A 17,820-nucleotide genomic window follows, 5' to 3' on the forward strand; every position below is an offset into this window, starting at 1 on the left:
GCGAATATTTGATAGAAAATAAGGTGGGGCGGGGAGTGAACCGGATTTGACTTGAAATGAAGATATCCAACGATATGTACCTTAAATGAAATTATAATATAATTAACATATTATGTTATAGTGATAATTGTAGTAGATAAATACTTAAATAGTTCCAGCACTTTGTACTAAAATTAATATGCTCATACATTGTAATATTCTCCTGAACGTAGCCTAGTCACGGTATAATTAATTAAGGGGTTTAAGGGTGAGGGACCGCCTCCCTGTTCCGACAACCTTGCGAGTGGAGGGGGGGGGTGTACAATTCAAGTCGGGTTCGTAATACAGAGACCAGTCGTCTGGATGATGGTCACATACCACTATTTTTACCCCGTGCTCATTGATCACGCAAGTAGTTCCATTCTAAAAATGTATGTATTATTTCAAAAATTCCTAGGGGTACTAAATGGTCGAATTTGGTTCCTTTTATGGCATGGATGGAAAGAAGAAGGTTTGAAAAAAAATACAGACAGGAAAATGTTTTGAAAAATTATCTTTACAGGCGCAATAGAAAGGGTGTGAGGAGGCCAATGTTTACACACATTCCAAAGTGAAAGTGAATTTTTCATGGTAGGGGTTATTTTAGGGGCCATATCTCAGTCCCCTCTCGATTGATTTTCCTGCAGTTTGGATATGTTGTTGGACTAGTGTCATTCTATTGGTATGCTGTATTTGAACTCATTTGAGCCGGTGGAATTTTTTATATGAATTATTTTTGTATAAAGGAATAAGAGGGAAAAATAATTGTGGTCTGTGTCCTATCAGGTCAAAGGTCAAAATCCACGTTTATCAACTTATGTCTAATTTTTCGTTATTTTTCAAACAATTAGGATGAATAATGACATTTTGTGGGGTTCTTTTTCAATTTTGGCAGATAATATGAAAAAATAACGGTAAAAATAGTGTGAAATGGATTTGAACGAGGTGTGAACAGCATGGTGTCATCAATGAGTCAAACAGGGGACGTAAGTACTTGCAAAATGTCTAAAAACACTTTCTAATGTTAACTTTACTTATCACCCAAATCATAAAAGAATTGGTCGATTTGTCATTAAGTTATAAAGTCTTAAATATACCCACCCCTCTCTCTCTCTCTCTCTCTCTCTCTCTCTCTCTCTCTCTGATATTAATCATAGTACATGTAAAAGTATATATATATATTTCCTTTAATATTATTTTGATTAAATTATAAGGAGGAAAGTAGGGCTTATGTTACTTCATGATTCCTATGAATGATGACATATTTCACTGCCTAGCAGATTGCATGACAGGACATACAAGCTGGTAAAGGGGCACCTGCTGCCCCCCCCCCCCAGTTAACACCATTTTGACAGAGAATAATGAAGAAAACAACAAATGGTAAGTTGATTTTATTCATTTATTCATATTTTTCTTACAATTTAACACTTGAAATCTGATGGTGAGTAGGCATCACAACATTTTCCTCAGTACTTTAGAATATGTAAACCTTCATGTATAGATATTTATATGAGACATATACATTTTACTGGTGAGAAATAGTCATTTTAGCATCTAAATTATCGATGCCTTGCAAATTTTTATTTAAATTACTGCTTTAAAGTCTTATTATGTCAGTTTTTTCCCCTCTTTGTGTCCTAGAAATGTAACTACCAACAAATGTAGCATGTGTATGAGTTTGGTTGCTGGCATTGAACAGTGATTGCCCAAGATATATGAGGTCTGCTAGAAGCTTTACTATTTGTAATACTGTAGTAATATCTTTTTGGCACTCTCATCATTAATTTGAGTCTTGGTCATCATTGTTCATGGTAACATACCAGACATTTTCACCTCTAAATGCACAATGTATGTAGAAACCCATGACTTTGAATGGTGAATCCTAGCTACAAAAGGTATGATCTCCTCAAGATTAATCACACCAGATAATGCTGAAAGAAGGTGATGGACTTGTAATTTCTAGAATAGTTTCTCGTTAATGTTTGTAAAAAATCCCTACTTTGGATTTTAATGTGTAGAGTTATCTCCCTTTGTTTTAAGAGTACAGTTTTCATGAACCAAGGCTCCTTATGAATTAGGGTACATTTAAGTAATTTATTCAGTGTATATGTAATGAATGGACAAATAGAATTCATTCTAAATTCTTCTAAATTGTTAGTTTTGTTTCAAAAGGCATTTTATGCCTATCCATATCAGCCCTGTGTACTCTGAGTTAATCTACTTTGGTCAGCAAGTGCCATTTCCTGAAAATTTGTGAATGGTTCTATGTGATTATCTGCTTAATGTAAACGGATTAGCCACTGTATATTTATCAAAATACCTGATTTCTATAGCAAACTAAATGCAGAATATTTTAAATATTTTTTCAAGCTCATAGCATGTGATTAAATGTTTCATTTTTGGCATTTTCTGAAAAATTTAGCCATATTTGGGGTATTTTTTTCAAAAATTTCCAAAAAATAGTTCCAGGTGTAAAAGAATTAAATCATTATTAGCATCATCATGTAGACATGTTAGGTTAATAAATGTAATAGATTAATGAAACTTTTGACAAGTAATAAATGTTAAATGTAGCTCTTGAAATTTGAATATTGTGTGTAACGTGCTAGATTTTGCATGTTATTTCAGCCTTCCTGGACCATATTTCAAAGGCCTATAACTCTGATGCAGAATACACAATTCCCGCCAAATTTCCCAGGGAGGTGTATTATGGGTATAAGTGTCTACCTACCAAGTTTCATCAAAATCAAAGAAGAATTGTGTAATTATTAGGTCACATACCACTATTTTTACCCCGTGCTCATTGATCACGCAAGTAGTTCCATTCTAAAAATGTATGTATTATTTCAAAAATTCCTAGGGGTACTAAATGGTCGAATTTGGTTCCTTTTATGGCATGGATGGAAAGAAGAAGGTTTGAAAAAAAATACAGACAGGAAAATGTTTTGAAAAATTATCTTTACAGGCGCAATAGAAAGGGTGTGAGGAGGCCAATGTTTACACACATTCCAAAGTGAAAGTGAATTTTTCATGGTAGGGGTTATTTTAGGGGCCATATCTCAGTCCCCTCTCGATTGATTTTCCTGCAGTTTGGATATGTTGTTGGACTAGTGTCATTCTATTGGTATGCTGTATTTGAACTCATTTGAGCCGGTGGAATTTTTTATATGAATTATTTTTGTATAAAGGAATAAGAGGGAAAAATAATTGTGGTCTGTGTCCTATCAGGTCAAAGGTCAAAATCCACGTTTATCAACTTATGTCTAATTTTTCGTTATTTTTCAAACAATTAGGATGAATAATGACATTTTGTGGGGTTCTTTTTCAATTTTGGCAGATAATATGAAAAAATAACGGTAAAAATAGTGTGAAATGGATTTGAACGAGGTGTGAACAGCATGGTGTCATCAATGAGTCAAACAGGGGACGTAAGTACTTGCAAAATGTCTAAAAACACTTTCTAATGTTAACTTTACTTATCACCCAAATCATAAAAGAATTGGTCGATTTGTCATTAAGTTATAAAGTCTTAAATATACCCACCCCTCTCTCTCTCTCTCTCTCTCTCTCTCTCTCTCTCTCTCTCTGATATTAATCATAGTACATGTAAAAGTATATATATATATTTCCTTTAATATTATTTTGATTAAATTATAAGGAGGAAAGTAGGGCTTATGTTACTTCATGATTCCTATGAATGATGACATATTTCACTGCCTAGCAGATTGCATGACAGGACATACAAGCTGGTAAAGGGGCACCTGCTGCCCCCCCCCCCCCCCCAGTTAACACCATTTTGACAGAGAATAATGAAGAAAACAACAAATGGTAAGTTGATTTTATTCATTTATTCATATTTTTCTTACAATTTAACACTTGAAATCTGATGGTGAGTAGGCATCACAACATTTTCCTCAGTACTTTAGAATATGTAAACCTTCATGTATAGATATTTATATGAGACATATACATTTTACTGGTGAGAAATAGTCATTTTAGCATCTAAATTATCGATGCCTTGCAAATTTTTATTTAAATTACTGCTTTAAAGTCTTATTATGTCAGTTTTTTCCCCTCTTTGTGTCCTAGAAATGTAACTACCAACAAATGTAGCATGTGTATGAGTTTGGTTGCTGGCATTGAACAGTGATTGCCCAAGATATATGAGGTCTGCTAGAAGCTTTACTATTTGTAATACTGTAGTAATATCTTTTTGGCACTCTCATCATTAATTTGAGTCTTGGTCATCATTGTTCATGGTAACATACCAGACATTTTCACCTCTAAATGCACAATGTATGTAGAAACCCATGACTTTGAATGGTGAATCCTAGCTACAAAAGGTATGATCTCCTCAAGATTAATCACACCAGATAATGCTGAAAGAAGGTGATGGACTTGTAATTTCTAGAATAGTTTCTCGTTAATGTTTGTAAAAAATCCCTACTTTGGATTTTAATGTGTAGAGTTATCTCCCTTTGTTTTAAGAGTACAGTTTTCATGAACCAAGGCTCCTTATGAATTAGGGTACATTTAAGTAATTTATTCAGTGTATATGTAATGAATGGACAAATAGAATTCATTCTAAATTCTTCTAAATTGTTAGTTTTGTTTCAAAAGGCATTTTATGCCTATCCATATCAGCCCTGTGTACTCTGAGTTAATCTACTTTGGTCAGCAAGTGCCATTTCCTGAAAATTTGTGAATGGTTCTATGTGATTATCTGCTTAATGTAAACGGATTAGCCACTGTATATTTATCAAAATACCTGATTTCTATAGCAAACTAAATGCAGAATATTTTAAATATTTTTTCAAGCTCATAGCATGTGATTAAATGTTTCATTTTTGGCATTTTCTGAAAAATTTAGCCATATTTGGGGTATTTTTTTCAAAAATTTCCAAAAAATAGTTCCAGGTGTAAAAGAATTAAATCATTATTAGCATCATCATGTAGACATGTTAGGTTAATAAATGTAATAGATTAATGAAACTTTTGACAAGTAATTAATGTTAAATGTAGCTCTTGAAATTTGAATATTGTGTGTAACGTGCTAGATTTTGCATGTTATTTCAGCCTTCCTGGACCATATTTCAAAGGCCTATAACTCTGATGCAGAATACACAATTCCCGCCAAATTTCCCAGGGAGGTGTATTATGGGTATAAGTGTCTACCTACCAAGTTTCATCAAAATCAAAGAAGAATTGTGTAATTATTAGGTCACATACCACTATTTTTACCCCGTGCTCATTGATCACGCAAGTAGTTCCATTCTAAAAATGTATGTATTATTTCAAAAATTCCTAGGGGTACTAAATGGTCGAATTTGGTTCCTTTTATGGCATGGATGGAAAGAAGAAGGTTTGAAAAAAAATACAGACAGGAAAATGTTTTGAAAAATTATCTTTACAGGCGCAATAGAAAGGGTGTGAGGAGGCCAATGTTTACACACATTCCAAAGTGAAAGTGAATTTTTCATGGTAGGGGTTATTTTAGGGGCCATATCTCAGTCCCCTCTCGATTGATTTTCCTGCAGTTTGGATATGTTGTTGGACTAGTGTCATTCTATTGGTATGCTGTATTTGAACTCATTTGAGCCGGTGGAATTTTTTATATGAATTATTTTTGTATAAAGGAATAAGAGGGAAAAATAATTGTGGTCTGTGTCCTATCAGGTCAAAGGTCAAAATCCACGTTTATCAACTTATGTCTAATTTTTCGTTATTTTTCAAACAATTAGGATGAATAATGACATTTTGTGGGGTTCTTTTTCAATTTTGGCAGATAATATGAAAAAATAACGGTAAAAATAGTGTGAAATGGATTTGAACGAGGTGTGAACAGCATGGTGTCATCAATGAGTCAAACAGGGGACGTAAGTACTTGCAAAATGTCTAAAAACACTTTCTAATGTTAACTTTACTTATCACCCAAATCATAAAAGAATTGGTCGATTTGTCATTAAGTTATAAAGTCTTAAATATACCCACCCCTCTCTCTCTCTCTCTCTCTCTCTCTCTCTCTCTCTCTCTCTCTCTCTCTCTCTCTCTCTCTGATATTAATCATAGTACATGTAAAAGTATATATATATATTTCCTTTAATATTATTTTGATTAAATTATAAGGAGGAAAGTAGGGCTTATGTTACTTCATGATTCCTATGAATGATGACATATTTCACTGCCTAGCAGATTGCATGACAGGACATACAAGCTGGTAAAGGGGCACCTGCTGCCCCCCCCCCCCCCAGTTAACACCATTTTGACAGAGAATAATGAAGAAAACAACAAATGGTAAGTTGATTTTATTCATTTATTCATATTTTTCTTACAATTTAACACTTGAAATCTGATGGTGAGTAGGCATCACAACATTTTCCTCAGTACTTTAGAATATGTAAACCTTCATGTATAGATATTTATATGAGACATATACATTTTACTGGTGAGAAATAGTCATTTTAGCATCTAAATTATCGATGCCTTGCAAATTTTTATTTAAATTACTGCTTTAAAGTCTTATTATGTCAGTTTTTTCCCCTCTTTGTGTCCTAGAAATGTAACTACCAACAAATGTAGCATGTGTATGAGTTTGGTTGCTGGCATTGAACAGTGATTGCCCAAGATATATGAGGTCTGCTAGAAGCTTTACTATTTGTAATACTGTAGTAATATCTTTTTGGCACTCTCATCATTAATTTGAGTCTTGGTCATCATTGTTCATGGTAACATACCAGACATTTTCACCTCTAAATGCACAATGTATGTAGAAACCCATGACTTTGAATGGTGAATCCTAGCTACAAAAGGTATGATCTCCTCAAGATTAATCACACCAGATAATGCTGAAAGAAGGTGATGGACTTGTAATTTCTAGAATAGTTTCTCGTTAATGTTTGTAAAAAATCCCTACTTTGGATTTTAATGTGTAGAGTTATCTCCCTTTGTTTTAAGAGTACAGTTTTCATGAACCAAGGCTCCTTATGAATTAGGGTACATTTAAGTAATTTATTCAGTGTATATGTAATGAATGGACAAATAGAATTCATTCTAAATTCTTCTAAATTGTTAGTTTTGTTTCAAAAGGCATTTTATGCCTATCCATATCAGCCCTGTGTACTCTGAGTTAATCTACTTTGGTCAGCAAGTGCCATTTCCTGAAAATTTGTGAATGGTTCTATGTGATTATCTGCTTAATGTAAACGGATTAGCCACTGTATATTTATCAAAATACCTGATTTCTATAGCAAACTAAATGCAGAATATTTTAAATATTTTTTCAAGCTCATAGCATGTGATTAAATGTTTCATTTTTGGCATTTTCTGAAAAATTTAGCCATATTTGGGGTATTTTTTTCAAAAATTTCCAAAAAATAGTTCCAGGTGTAAAAGAATTAAATCATTATTAGCATCATCATGTAGACATGTTAGGTTAATAAATGTAATAGATTAATGAAACTTTTGACAAGTAATTAATGTTAAATGTAGCTCTTGAAATTTGAATATTGTGTGTAACGTGCTAGATTTTGCATGTTATTTCAGCCTTCCTGGACCATATTTCAAAGGCCTATAACTCTGATGCAGAATACACAATTCCCGCCAAATTTCCCAGGGAGGTGTATTATGGGTATAAGTGTCTACCTACCAAGTTTCATCAAAATCAAAGAAGAATTGTGTAATTATTAGGTCACATACCACTATTTTTACCCCGTGCTCATTGATCACGCAAGTAGTTCCATTCTAAAAATGTATGTATTATTTCAAAAATTCCTAGGGGTACTAAATGGTCGAATTTGGTTCCTTTTATGGCATGGATGGAAAGAAGAAGGTTTGAAAAAAAATACAGACAGGAAAATGTTTTGAAAAATTATCTTTACAGGCGCAATAGAAAGGGTGTGAGGAGGCCAATGTTTACACACATTCCAAAGTGAAAGTGAATTTTTCATGGTAGGGGTTATTTTAGGGGCCATATCTCAGTCCCCTCTCGATTGATTTTCCTGCAGTTTGGATATGTTGTTGGACTAGTGTCATTCTATTGGTATGCTGTATTTGAACTCATTTGAGCCGGTGGAATTTTTTATATGAATTATTTTTGTATAAAGGAATAAGAGGGAAAAATAATTGTGGTCTGTGTCCTATCAGGTCAAAGGTCAAAATCCACGTTTATCAACTTATGTCTAATTTTTCGTTATTTTTCAAACAATTAGGATGAATAATGACATTTTGTGGGGTTCTTTTTCAATTTTGGCAGATAATATGAAAAAATAACGGTAAAAATAGTGTGAAATGGATTTGAACGAGGTGTGAACAGCATGGTGTCATCAATGAGTCAAACAGGGGACGTAAGTACTTGCAAAATGTCTAAAAACACTTTCTAATGTTAACTTTACTTATCACCCAAATCATAAAAGAATTGGTCGATTTGTCATTAAGTTATAAAGTCTTAAATATACCCACCCTCTCTCTCTCTCTCTCTCTCTCTCTCTCTCTCTCTCTCTCTCTCTCTCTCTCTCTGATATTAATCATAGTACATGTAAAAGTATATATATATATTTCCTTTAATATTATTTTGATTAAATTATAAGGAGGAAAGTAGGGCTTATGTTACTTCATGATTCCTATGAATGATGACATATTTCACTGCCTAGCAGATTGCATGACAGGACATACAAGCTGGTAAAGGGGCACCTGCTGCCCCCCCCCCCCCCCCCAGTTAACACCATTTTGACAGAGAATAATGAAGAAAACAACAAATGGTAAGTTGATTTTATTCATTTATTCATATTTTTCTTACAATTTAACACTTGAAATCTGATGGTGAGTAGGCATCACAACATTTTCCTCAGTACTTTAGAATATGTAAACCTTCATGTATAGATATTTATATGAGACATATACATTTTACTGGTGAGAAATAGTCATTTTAGCATCTAAATTATCGATGCCTTGCAAATTTTTATTTAAATTACTGCTTTAAAGTCTTATTATGTCAGTTTTTTCCCCTCTTTGTGTCCTAGAAATGTAACTACCAACAAATGTAGCATGTGTATGAGTTTGGTTGCTGGCATTGAACAGTGATTGCCCAAGATATATGAGGTCTGCTAGAAGCTTTACTATTTGTAATACTGTAGTAATATCTTTTTGGCACTCTCATCATTAATTTGAGTCTTGGTCATCATTGTTCATGGTAACATACCAGACATTTTCACCTCTAAATGCACAATGTATGTAGAAACCCATGACTTTGAATGGTGAATCCTAGCTACAAAAGGTATGATCTCCTCAAGATTAATCACACCAGATAATGCTGAAAGAAGGTGATGGACTTGTAATTTCTAGAATAGTTTCTCGTTAATGTTTGTAAAAAATCCCTACTTTGGATTTTAATGTGTAGAGTTATCTCCCTTTGTTTTAAGAGTACAGTTTTCATGAACCAAGGCTCCTTATGAATTAGGGTACATTTAAGTAATTTATTCAGTGTATATGTAATGAATGGACAAATAGAATTCATTCTAAATTCTTCTAAATTGTTAGTTTTGTTTCAAAAGGCATTTTATGCCTATCCATATCAGCCCTGTGTACTCTGAGTTAATCTACTTTGGTCAGCAAGTGCCATTTCCTGAAAATTTGTGAATGGTTCTATGTGATTATCTGCTTAATGTAAACGGATTAGCCACTGTATATTTATCAAAATACCTGATTTCTATAGCAAACTAAATGCAGAATATTTTAAATATTTTTTCAAGCTCATAGCATGTGATTAAATGTTTCATTTTTGGCATTTTCTGAAAAATTTAGCCATATTTGGGGTATTTTTTTCAAAAATTTCCAAAAAATAGTTCCAGGTGTAAAAGAATTAAATCATTATTAGCATCATCATGTAGACATGTTAGGTTAATAAATGTAATAGATTAATGAAACTTTTGACAAGTAATTAATGTTAAATGTAGCTCTTGAAATTTGAATATTGTGTGTAACGTGCTAGATTTTGCATGTTATTTCAGCCTTCCTGGACCATATTTCAAAGGCCTATAACTCTGATGCAGAATACACAATTCCCGCCAAATTTCCCAGGGAGGTGTATTATGGGTATAAGTGTCTACCTACCAAGTTTCATCAAAATCAAAGAAGAATTGTGTAATTATTAGGTCACATACCACTATTTTTACCCCGTGCTCATTGATCACGCAAGTAGTTCCATTCTAAAAATGTATGTATTATTTCAAAAATTCCTAGGGGTACTAAATGGTCGAATTTGGTTCCTTTTATGGCATGGATGGAAAGAAGAAGGTTTGAAAAAAAATACAGACAGGAAAATGTTTTGAAAAATTATCTTTACAGGCGCAATAGAAAGGGTGTGAGGAGGCCAATGTTTACACACATTCCAAAGTGAAAGTGAATTTTTCATGGTAGGGGTTATTTTAGGGGCCATATCTCAGTCCCCTCTCGATTGATTTTCCTGCAGTTTGGATATGTTGTTGGACTAGTGTCATTCTATTGGTATGCTGTATTTGAACTCATTTGAGCCGGTGGAATTTTTTATAATTATTTTTGTATAAAGGAATAAGAGGGAAAAATAATTGTGGTCTGTGTCCTATCAGGTCAAAGGTCAAAATCCACGTTTATCAACTTATGTCTAATTTTTCGTTATTTTTCAAACAATTAGGATGAATAATGACATTTTGTGGGGTTCTTTTTCAATTTTGGCAGATAATATGAAAAAATAACGGTAAAAATAGTGTGAAATGGATTTGAACGAGGTGTGAACAGCATGGTGTCATCAATGAGTCAAACAGGGGACGTAAGTACTTGCAAAATGTCTAAAAACACTTTCTAATGTTAACTTTACTTATCACCCAAATCATAAAAGAATTGGTCGATTTGTCATTAAGTTATAAAGTCTTAAATATACCCACCCTCTCTCTCTCTCTCTCTCTCTCTCTCTCTCTCTCTCTCTCTCTCTCTCTCTCTGATATTAATCATAGTACATGTAAAAGTATATATATATATTTCCTTTAATATTATTTTGATTAAATTATAAGGAGGAAAGTAGGGCTTATGTTACTTCATGATTCCTATGAATGATGACATATTTCACTGCCTAGCAGATTGCATGACAGGACATACAAGCTGGTAAAGGGGCACCTGCTGCCCCCCCCCCCCCCCCCAGTTAACACCATTTTGACAGAGAATAATGAAGAAAACAACAAATGGTAAGTTGATTTTATTCATTTATTCATATTTTTCTTACAATTTAACACTTGAAATCTGATGGTGAGTAGGCATCACAACATTTTCCTCAGTACTTTAGAATATGTAAACCTTCATGTATAGATATTTATATGAGACATATACATTTTACTGGTGAGAAATAGTCATTTTAGCATCTAAATTATCGATGCCTTGCAAATTTTTATTTAAATTACTGCTTTAAAGTCTTATTATGTCAGTTTTTTCCCCTCTTTGTGTCCTAGAAATGTAACTACCAACAAATGTAGCATGTGTATGAGTTTGGTTGCTGGCATTGAACAGTGATTGCCCAAGATATATGAGGTCTGCTAGAAGCTTTACTATTTGTAATACTGTAGTAATATCTTTTTGGCACTCTCATCATTAATTTGAGTCTTGGTCATCATTGTTCATGGTAACATACCAGACATTTTCACCTCTAAATGCACAATGTATGTAGAAACCCATGACTTTGAATGGTGAATCCTAGCTACAAAAGGTATGATCTCCTCAAGATTAATCACACCAGATAATGCTGAAAGAAGGTGATGGACTTGTAATTTCTAGAATAGTTTCTCGTTAATGTTTGTAAAAAATCCCTACTTTGGATTTTAATGTGTAGAGTTATCTCCCTTTGTTTTAAGAGTACAGTTTTCATGAACCAAGGCTCCTTATGAATTAGGGTACATTTAAGTAATTTATTCAGTGTATATGTAATGAATGGACAAATAGAATTCATTCTAAATTCTTCTAAATTGTTAGTTTTGTTTCAAAAGGCATTTTATGCCTATCCATATCAGCCCTGTGTACTCTGAGTTAATCTACTTTGGTCAGCAAGTGCCATTTCCTGAAAATTTGTGAATGGTTCTATGTGATTATCTGCTTAATGTAAACGGATTAGCCACTGTATATTTATCAAAATACCTGATTTCTATAGCAAACTAAATGCAGAATATTTTAAATATTTTTTCAAGCTCATAGCATGTGATTAAATGTTTCATTTTTGGCATTTTCTGAAAAATTTAGCCATATTTGGGGTATTTTTTTCAAAAATTTCCAAAAAATAGTTCCAGGTGTAAAAGAATTAAATCATTATTAGCATCATCATGTAGACATGTTAGGTTAATAAATGTAATAGATTAATGAAACTTTTGACAAGTAATTAATGTTAAATGTAGCTCTTGAAATTTGAATATTGTGTGTAACGTGCTAGATTTTGCATGTTATTTCAGCCTTCCTGGACCATATTTCAAAGGCCTATAACTCTGATGCAGAATACACAATTCCCGCCAAATTTCCCAGGGAGGTGTATTATGGGTATAAGTGTCTACCTACCAAGTTTCATCAAAATCAAAGAAGAATTGTGTAATTATTAGGTCAAAGGTCAAAATCCACGTTTATCAACTTATGTCTAATTTTTCGTTATTTTTCAAACAATTAGGATGAATAATGACATTTTGTGGGGTTCTTTTTCAATTTTGGCAGATAATATGAAAAAATAACGGTAAAAATAGTGTGAAATGGATTTGAACGAGGTGTGAACAGCATGGTGTCATCAATGAGTCAAACAGGGGACGTAAGTACTTGCAAAATGTCTAAAAACACTTTCTAATGTTAACTTTACTTATCACCCAAATCATAAAAGAATTGGTCGATTTGTCATTAAGTTATAAAGTCTTAAATATACCCACCTCTCTCTCTCTCTCTCTCTCTCTCTCTCTCTCTCTCTCTCTCTCTCTCTCTCTCTCTCTCTCTGATATTAATCATAGTACATGTAAAAGTATATATATATATTTCCTTTAATATTATTTTGATTAAATTATAAGGAGGAAAGTAGGGCTTATGTTACTTCATGATTCCTATGAATGATGACATATTTCACTGCCTAGCAGATTGCATGACAGGACATACAAGCTGGTAAAGGGGCACCTGCTGCCCCCCCCCCCCCCAGTTAACACCATTTTGACAGAGAATAATGAAGAAAACAACAAATGGTAAGTTGATTTTATTCATTTATTCATATTTTTCTTACAATTTAACACTTGAAATCTGATGGTGAGTAGGCATCACAACATTTTCCTCAGTACTTTAGAATATGTAAACCTTCATGTATAGATATTTATATGAGACATATACATTTTACTGGTGAGAAATAGTCATTTTAGCATCTAAATTATCGATGCCTTGCAAATTTTTATTTAAATTACTGCTTTAAAGTCTTATTATGTCAGTTTTTTCCCCTCTTTGTGTCCTAGAAATGTAACTACCAACAAATGTAGCATGTGTATGAGTTTGGTTGCTGGCATTGAACAGTGATTGCCCAAGATATATGAGGTCTGCTAGAAGCTTTACTATTTGTAATACTGTAGTAATATCTTTTTGGCACTCTCATCATTAATTTGAGTCTTGGTCATCATTGTTCATGGTAACATACCAGACATTTTCACCTCTAAATGCACAATGTATGTAGAAACCCATGACTTTGAATGGTGAATCCTAGCTACAAAAGGTATGATCTCCTCAAGATTAATCACACCAGATAATGCTGAAAGAAGGTGATGGACTTGTAATTTCTAGAATAGTTTCTCGTTAATGTTTGTAAAAAATCCCTACTTTGGATTTTAATGTGTAGAGTTATCTCCCTTTGTTTTAAGAGTACAGTTTTCATGAACCAAGGCTCCTTATGAATTAGGGTACATTTAAGTAATTTATTCAGTGTATATGTAATGAATGGACAAATAGAATTCATTCTAAATTCTTCTAAATTGTTAGTTTTGTTTCAAAAGGCATTTTATGCCTATCCATATCAGCCCTGTGTACTCTGAGTTAATCTACTTTGGTCAGCAAGTGCCATTTCCTGAAAATTTGTGAATGGTTCTATGTGATTATCTGCTTAATGTAAACGGATTAGCCACTGTATATTTATCAAAATACCTGATTTCTATAGCAAACTAAATGCAGAATATTTTAAATATTTTTTCAAGCTCATAGCATGTGATTAAATGTTTCATTTTTGGCATTTTCTGAAAAATTTAGCCATATTTGGGGTATTTTTTTCAAAAATTTCCAAAAAATAGTTCCAGGTGTAAAAGAATTAAATCATTATTAGCATCATCATGTAGACATGTTAGGTTAATAAATGTAATAGATTAATGAAACTTTTGACAAGTAATTAATGTTAAATGTAGCTCTTGAAATTTGAATATTGTGTGTAACGTGCTAGATTTTGCATGTTATTTCAGCCTTCCTGGACCATATTTCAAAGGCCTATAACTCTGATGCAGAATACACAATTCCCGCCAAATTTCCCAGGGAGGTGTATTATGGGTATAAGTGTCTACCTACCAAGTTTCATCAAAATCAAAGAAGAATTGTGTAATTATCAGGTCAAAGGTCAAAATCCACGTTTATCAACTTATGTCTAATTTTTCGTTATTTTTCAAACAATTAGGATGAATAATGACATTTTGTGGGGTTCTTTTTCAATTTTGGCAGATAATATGAAAAAATAACGGTAAAAATAGTGTGAAATGGATTTGAACGAGGTGTGAACAGCATGGTGTCATCAATGAGTCAAACAGGGGACGTAAGTACTTGCAAAATGTCTAAAAACACTTTCTAATGTTAACTTTACTTATCACCCAAATCATAAAAGAATTGGTCGATTTGTCATTAAGTTATAAAGTCTTAAATATACCCACCCCTCTCTCTCTCTCTCTCTCTCTCTCTCTCTCTCTCTCTCTCTCTCTGATATTAATCATAGTACATGTAAAAGTATATATATATATTTCCTTTAATATTATTTTGATTAAATTATAAGGAGGAAAGTAGGGCTTATGTTACTTCATGATTCCTATGAATGATGACATATTTCACTGCCTAGCAGATTGCATGACAGGACATACAAGCTGGTAAAGGGGCACCTGCTGCCCCCCCCCCCCCCCCCCAGTTAACACCATTTTGACAGAGAATAATGAAGAAAACAACAAATGGTAAGTTGATTTTATTCATTTATTCATATTTTTCTTACAATTTAACACTTGAAATCTGATGGTGAGTAGGCATCACAACATTTTCCTCAGTACTTTAGAATATGTAAACCTTCATGTATAGATATTTATATGAGACATATACATTTTACTGGTGAGAAATAGTCATTTTAGCATCTAAATTATCGATGCCTTGCAAATTTTTATTTAAATTACTGCTTTAAAGTCTTATTATGTCAGTTTTTTCCCCTCTTTGTGTCCTAGAAATGTAACTACCAACAAATGTAGCATGTGTATGAGTTTGGTTGCTGGCATTGAACAGTGATTGCCCAAGATATATGAGGTCTGCTAGAAGCTTTACTATTTGTAATACTGTAGTAATATCTTTTTGGCACTCTCATCATTAATTTGAGTCTTGGTCATCATTGTTCATGGTAACATACCAGACATTTTCACCTCTAAATGCACAATGTATGTAGAAACCCATGACTTTGAATGGTGAATCCTAGCTACAAAAGGTATGATCTCCTCAAGATTAATCACACCAGATAATGCTGAAAGAAGGTGATGGACTTGTAATTTCTAGAATAGTTTCTCGTTAATGTTTGTAAAAAATCCCTACTTTGGATTTTAATGTGTAGAGTTATCTCCCTTTGTTTTAAGAGTACAGTTTTCATGAACCAAGGCTCCTTATGAATTAGGGTACATTTAAGTAATTTATTCAGTGTATATGTAATGAATGGACAAATAGAATTCATTCTAAATTCTTCTAAATTGTTAGTTTTGTTTCAAAAGGCATTTTATGCCTATCCATATCAGCCCTGTGTACTCTGAGTTAATCTACTTTGGTCAGCAAGTGCCATTTCCTGAAAATTTGTGAATGGTTCTATGTGATTATCTGCTTAATGTAAACGGATTAGCCACTGTATATTTATCAAAATACCTGATTTCTATAGCAAACTAAATGCAGAATATTTTAAATATTTTTTCAAGCTCATAGCATGTGATTAAATGTTTCATTTTTGGCATTTTCTGAAAAATTTAGCCATATTTGGGGTATTTTTTTCAAAAATTTCCAAAAAATAGTTCCAGGTGTAAAAGAATTAAATCATTATTAGCATCATCATGTAGACATGTTAGGTTAATAAATGTAATAGATTAATGAAACTTTTGACAAGTAATTAATGTTAAATGTAGCTCTTGAAATTTGAATATTGTGTGTAACGTGCTAGATTTTGCATGTTATTTCAGCCTTCCTGGACCATATTTCAAAGGCCTATAACTCTGATGCAGAATACACAATTCCCGCCAAATTTCCCAGGGAGGTGTATTATGGGTATAAGTGTCTACCTACCAAGTTTCATCAAAATCAAAGAAGAATTGTGTAATTATTAGGTCACATACCACTATTTTTACCCCGTGCTCATTGATCACGCAAGTAGTTCCATTCTAAAAATGTATGTATTATTTCAAAAATTCCTAGGGGTACTAAATGGTCGAATTTGGTTCCTTTTATGGCATGGATGGAAAGAAGAAGGTTTGAAAAAAAATACAGACAGGAAAATGTTTTGAAAAATTATCTTTACAGGCGCAATAGAAAGGGTGTGAGGAGGCCAATGTTTACACACATTCCAAAGTGAAAGTGAATTTTTCATGGTAGGGGTTATTTTAGGGGCCATATCTCAGTCCCCTCTCGATTGATTTTCCTGCAGTTTGGATATGTTGTTGGACTAGTGTCATTCTATTGGTATGCTGTATTTGAACTCATTTGATCCGGTGGAATTTTTTATATGAATTATTTTTGTATAAAGGAATAAGAGGGAAAAATAATTGTGGTCTGTGTCCTATCAGGTCAAAGGTCAAAATCCACGTTTATCAACTTATGTCTAATTTTTCGTTATTTTTCAAACAATTAGGATGAATAATGACATTTTGTGGGGTTCTTTTTCAATTTTGGCAGATAATATGAAAAAATAACGGTAAAAATAGTGTGAAATGGATTTGAACGAGGTGTGAACAGCATGGTGTCATCAATGAGTCAAACAGGGGACGTAAGTACTTGCAAAATGTCTAAAAACACTTTCTAATGTTAACTTTACTTATCACCCAAATCATAAAAGAATTGGTCGATTTGTCATTAAGTTATAAAGTCTTAAATATACCCACCCCTCTCTCTCTCTCTCTCTCTCTCTCTCTCTCTCTCTCTCTCTCTCTCTCTCTCTCTCTCTCTCTCTGATATTAATCATAGTACATGTAAAAGTATATATATATATTTCCTTTAATATTATTTTGATTAAATTATAAGGAGGAAAGTAGGGCTTATGTTACTTCATGATTCCTATGAATGATGACATATTTCACTGCCTAGCAGATTGCATGACAGGACATACAAGCTGGTAAAGGGGCACCTGCTGCCCCCCCCCCCCCCCCCCCCCCCCCAGTTAACACCATTTTGACAGAGAATAATGAAGAAAACAACAAATGGTAAGTTGATTTTATTCATTTATTCATATTTTTCTTACAATTTAACACTTGAAATCTGATGGTGAGTAGGCATCACAACATTTTCCTCAGTACTTTAGAA

The sequence above is a fragment of the Crassostrea angulata genome, chromosome 4 (genome assembly GCF_025612915.1).
Source record: "Crassostrea angulata isolate pt1a10 chromosome 4, ASM2561291v2, whole genome shotgun sequence".
Lineage (NCBI taxonomy): Eukaryota > Metazoa > Mollusca > Bivalvia > Ostreida > Ostreidae > Magallana > Magallana angulata.